This window comes from Cannabis sativa, chromosome 2 (genome assembly GCF_029168945.1).
Source record: "Cannabis sativa cultivar Pink pepper isolate KNU-18-1 chromosome 2, ASM2916894v1, whole genome shotgun sequence".
Lineage (NCBI taxonomy): Eukaryota > Viridiplantae > Streptophyta > Magnoliopsida > Rosales > Cannabaceae > Cannabis > Cannabis sativa.
In genome coordinates this window covers 88,379,329-88,385,834 of record NC_083602.1, presented here as the reverse complement: position 1 = coordinate 88,385,834, position 6,506 = coordinate 88,379,329, and positions in this window count along the sequence as shown.

The window sequence follows — 6,506 nt, the reverse complement described above, 5'->3', positions numbered from 1 at the left end:
ACCAATTCTACTTGTTCCGACTTTTGAATTATCTTCTACTAGTAGGAAGAGTTTTAACTTTAAAAATGCTTGGTTAAAGGAGCCCTTATGTTTACAGGTTATGAATGATTGTTGAGAGCTTTGTGAGAATAAAATTATTTAGGAAAAAATAATGATTGTAGGGAAATTCTGTCTGATTGGATAAAGCCTATACTGGTTAATTTAAATTTTGAATTTGGAGCTGTAAGGAGGAGGCTAATTGTTGGCGTAAAGGTCGGGATACAGAGTCTATACAGAAGTTTAAGGATGTGAAAAAAAGACTTTTTGATATTATGACTCAAAGTGAGATTTTTTTGCAACAAAGATCAAAATAGTTGTGGCTTCAAGCGGGGATCAAAACAAGATTTTTTTCATAAGTTTGCTACTGCCCGTTGTTAAAATAATATGATTTTTGAATTACAAGATTCTTATGGTAATTTGTTTGAATGGGATTCAGAATTGGAAGATCTTATGTTGAATTATTTTTGTATTTTATTAACTTCATTTGATGTGAATTGGGCTAAGGTGACAGAATGTATTCAACCTTGTATCACCATTGAGCAAAATGTGGAGTTGTTGAAGCCAGTTGAAGCAATTGAAATTAAGAAAGTGCTCTTTCAAATGAATCCTGAAAAGTCACTTAGTCTGGATAGAATGACTCCCGGTTCCTATTAAAAATGTTGGTCTATAGTGAGAAAAGATGTGGTTAAACAAGTACAGAACTCATTTTCTATCGGTGTGCTTCCTGATGTGGTTAAACTGGATTCTTCCTAAGGAGAATAATCCAATTTCTATGGGTGATTTGAGAATGATCTCTTTGTGTAATGTCTTGTTGAAGATTGCTTCTAAAGTTTTAGCAAATAGATTGAAAATTGTTATTCCTTTTGCGGTCTTTCCTTTTGCGGTCTTCGATACTAAGAGTTCTTTTCTTCAAGGTAGACTTATTTCTTACAATATAATAGTTTCTTTTGAAATCATGCACTACTTGAAGAGGAAGCAAAAATGTGATAATGGTCATATGGCTTTGAAACTCTATATGTGTAAAGCATATAATAAGATAAAGTGGGGTTATCTTCGAGCTATGCTGCTGCGTATGGGCTTTGATGGACTCGAATGTGTAAACACAAACATGTCAGAGGTTTGGGATTTAAGAGCATTTGAGACGTTAATCTTGCTTTATTGGGAAAGCAAGGGTGGCATACTATGGTCGCAGCTGAAAGTTTTCTTGTAGCTCGGCTATTTCGGCTTTTCATAGTTATACCTTACATAGTGAATATAATAGCTTTGATAGGTATAATGAATATTAAGAGAGGTTTGACGTATTCTGTAATATCTTAATTGAGTTATATGATGCTGGCTCTAGGTATGGGATCTTATCGAACTACTTTGTTTCATTTGATTACTCACGCTTATTCTAAGGCGTTGTTGTTTTTAGGATCTAGATGTTAGAATTTATGCCCTAAAAGTAAGTAATTAATGAATAATATATTATAGAATATATAAAATGCAATTATAAGATAAATAAATACATTAATTATAGAAGTATAATTAATAAATATTTAGAAAATTCCTTATTTATATGGAGATGGTATAATCTTATAAGGTCGTACAAGAGAATTAAGATTATACAAATATGAATAAAACTAGTCGGTAATGTATTAAAGTAAGGGATCTTTAATATGGAACTACTAAGTACGGTTTACTATACACTATACTCTAGTGTGCGTGATTTTGATTCGAATCACATATGTGGATAGACATGTAGTAAATGTGTTGTGTATAATTTGATTATACGTGATTGGACCGATATGTAATAACATCTTTCATTAACATGTCATTTACCATAAAAGAGTTATTCATATCACAATGATTATCATTGGTAGATCTGTCTGAATCCTAAGTATTCATGAACTCCAGTTTGTGTTCATTAGGTTTTTTGATTCACTCTTTAAAGTTTCTCATAGAAGATGATTCTTACAACTTCTGTTTTGGGAATCTAATAACATGAGTGCATGGGAACATGATATACAACGATAGAGTCTAAGCTTTCCTAATAATCGAATATTAGTTCCCTTATAGTGTTAATTTTAAAAGTGCTAACAATTGGATCTAAATTTATAATAAATTATAGATTAATTGTTCACATTGAATTAATAATACATAAAGAATTCAAGAGATAATTAGAGGAGTGAAAGGGTAATTTTGACAAACTCTAATTATGAACTAATAATTAGAAGAAAAAGAACTATTTGTAATGATTATATCAATAGACTACTAGTAATAATTTTGTAAATATAATTCTATACTGTCAAAGAGTGCAATTCTATATTTATAGTAGAGTAATAATAAAATTAATAAATGAGATTATTTTATTGATGAGATTCAATAGTAATTAAGTGTTTAATATAACTTTAAAATATAGGTCCATAGTCCCCATATCACATCTACACAACGATGTATAAGGGAAGATATAATTTGTAAGATAAATTGAGAAAGAATTAATTTTTAAGAGAAATAATTCTTGAAGATAAAATAGTAATTTTGTATAAATTATTATTTGTATAATTATGTCAATTATAAATTTAATAATTAAATAGAATATAACTATTTAGTTTTATTTGATAAAATTATATTAATTAGTTAAATATAATATTATTGTTAAATAATATTATGAGAGAGAAGTTTATTATTTTAGTGAAAATAATAATTATTTAATCCAAGCTAAATAAGAGTATAATGAGAATTAATCAATTATATTTTAAATAATAAATCTTAGTTAAAGACACAATTTAGAAATCAATTTTGGGTTCTAAAATATGGCCCATACATGTGGAGATATAAGTCCACCCGTGTAGGGTGACATATAAGGCTCAATGGACTTTTTTAATTATTTTATTAATTAAATAAATCAAAATAAATAAAGATTATTTTTTAATTATTTGAATTATTTATAATAAAATATATTATAAAATAATAAAAATTAATTGAATTCATTTATTCAGTTGATATTATATTTAAATTTAAATTTTAAATTAAATATAATACATATTTTTATTTTAAAGAATTAAATATACAATTATGAAAGATTATATATATGATATATATAAGTAAGACAAATTATGTAATCCCTCACTTGATTTTGAGGGATTAGAAACCTCAACTAGTTTTAAACCCTTAGCTTAGTTAAGAATATTTATTTTTGGTATCCAATGGTGAGGATTGATTTACTTTTAAAGTAAGGATAAATAGTAAATAAAAAAAGGTAACCGGATGAAATTAAAATATTTTTATACTTTATGGATTAAAATAATACTTTAATTTAGTAAAGTAAGAATCTCAAGAAAATTTAAAGCTAAAGGAGAAGGGGGATTTAGATTTCCATAGCAGAAAAAAAAATGAAAAAAAGGAGAATTAAGTAAATAGGAAAGCAGGTTAGCAACTATGGGCTCACAACTGAGAAGATTACATTTGCATGTTTACTAAGCTTGAATATTATTGATGTTAAGACATTGATGAACTTAGCCACGTTTTGAATTGATTATATACATACCACCTCTCATTTCTGTGCCTATTTTGAACAATTCTCCTGAATATGTTAAACAATATTATTATGTGTGTATATATTTATATAAATGACACACATGTTGAATATTCATAATCTTTTTATAATTTACATTTTAACGTATAGATATAGATTACTGGAGTTAGGTGTTCAAAAAGTTAATTCTTTCTTGGCTTATAATTGTTCTATTCAAACTCAGCACTCTATTTATTAATGATGTTGTGTAATCACACTTAGTTGCTTCTCATTAGTTAGGTAGGTTTGCAAGTTCAAAAAATTACACTGTGCAATGATATAAGTGATGTATAAAGATCTTATACAATTGATTAGTGCACACGCTAAAGGAAAAAGATGGCCACAAAGAATTTCAACTCATGCTTTCCATTATGACTAATCACTTATCTAAATGAAAAATACAAATCTGCTAGTAAAGAATACATTTTTCTTTACTAAAAATACATTTCAACAAAAATTATTTTACATTATTACCTCTCAAATTTTGCTTCAAAATTTATTTTAAAATTCTAAAAAACAAAAATGTATTAAAAAATTAATTTATTGACCTCTGTTTTTTGTGTCAGCCGGTATGTGAACTTGCTGCAAGCGGTAAGTCTAGAAAAACTAAAAAAATTGTACAATGTTAATTTTTTTTGTCTCATGCGAGGTGTGTAAAACCTCAATATGAGGTGAGGTACTTCATAACACCCCTATAAGTAATATATAATAAGTAAGACATAATACGACATATACAGTAATATAGAGAGAAAATTCCATATAGAATTTTTAAAATCTCTCTCTCTCACACTAACTATTGCGAAATCTCTCTCTCATCTTGTGATTGAGATTTTCATCCTCACCTCATAATCACAGTGTCTCATGAGTTGAGTACACATTGTGATAAAAATTCTTCTTTTAATCATATTTATAAACTCATTCTTATCCTGAGTGTTAAGGCTGATCTAAAAGACTGTGGTGTGAAGTCTTCATCATTGTTCATAACAAGGATTGGATGATCGAATATTTTATACGAGAAGAATCGAGGATCTCCTAATAGACTACAAGAGGTATTGTTTCATTTTCATGTAGTTTAAATTTAATCTATGTATTATTATGTTGAGATTCTTTGAGATTATGGTTCATATTGGATAATCATTTTTTAATAAATTCTGTTTATGTTTTTCAATTATGATATGGACCATAAAAACTAACACGGGATCCATTATTCATTCAATGAAAATTATTGTTGGATATTTTAGTAGACACTCCTATTCATTTCGATATTGAAGAGAAGCTTTTTATTTATTTATTATTATTTTTTTTGATGATCGTTCACGTTGTGATTATTTAGAACAATTTGTAAGTTATTGTAGTATCATCTAACATACTTAAAAAAAAAATTGTGCAATATGTAAAAGTTTGGATATGAAATTCTTTTCTTTAACGATAACATAAATAAAAAAAATGCTATGTTATGATTAAAATCTAAAAAAACAAAAGTACATCACAAACATTTACAACATTTTAATCTTTAGAAGCATAGTGATCAGGGCCGGTCAGAGGGTGGGGCGGCCGGGGCATACGCCCCAGGCCCCACCATTTTGGAGGCCCCCGAAAAATTAAATTAATATATATACACACAAAAGAGTATATATATCTTTTAGTTCAACAAATTTTTAGAGAAAGCTGTAGCAGAAGTGGGAAGCAAGAAAGCATATATTTGTAGAGATTGTTGAGGTGTTGGGTTCGATTCATTGCTGAGTCCATTTTTGGTTATTTTATTTATTTATTTCTTTAAAATAAGAATATAATATTTTGGACCAAATATTATATTTTGTATATTTTTTTTATGAAATTACTTTAATATATAATGTACAATAGTATTTTAAGGTACACACTGGTACAAAAATTAGAGAAAATATTATAGGGAAATTACTCTATATACTATTTTTTCAATTTTTTTTTTTTTCAAATTTACGATTTGAGTTTCTAAAGTGGTTGCAGCGCTAGTTGCAATAAGGGTTTCTACGTAGAATTTCGTAAAAATACAAAAAAAAAAAAAAGAAGAAAACTATTTTAAAGTGTAAAAATAAAAAAGCCCCAATATTATATTTAGTATATTTTTTTTATGAAATTACTCTAATATATAAAGTACAGTAGCATTTTAAGATACAAACTAGTAACAAAAAATTAAAATAATTTTTGATATACTATTTTTTTTAATTATTTTTTTAACAAAAGGGCCAAAATTAATATATAGTACTCCAATAGAGATGTTATTAATAATTAAATATTACATTATCGAGTTAATTTACATGGCAAGAAAAATTATTTGTTATATCGAGATAAAATAGTTAAAATCGATATTGTGTCAAAATTTAAATAATATTTATTTTAAATTTTTGTAAAAAAAAAAAAAAAAAAAGTCTCATTTCAAAATTCGCCCTAGGCCTCTCAACACCTTGAGACGGCCCTGATAGTGATACAATGATGATAAAAGTTTATGAGAATACTTCAAAATTAATCCTATAAGAAATATAGAGTGTATTATTCTAGATTGTCTCAATTTGGTGTAAGTAAGTGTATGAGGTAGTTTAGTTAATTAGTTGGTTGACTTTTTGGTTTTGCTTAAACCTGAATTAATTGACTTAATATCCCAATGTGAAAATATAAGTCATTGAATGTGGACAGAGATACAGAATTTGAGGGAAACAAACAATTTCACCATCAAATCTCATACTGTCCAAACAAACAAAAGTTATAGAAATTGACATCTTCATATTTCCATACATAAATTTTGGGAAGCTTGTAGAGTAAAATTTATGGACCCAATATTCCTTCTATTAAATTTGAACTTCATTTCTTGATTGATGGTGATATTTACTAATAAGACATGGCTAGCTTTTAAAAATGGCCAATAAATAATTGG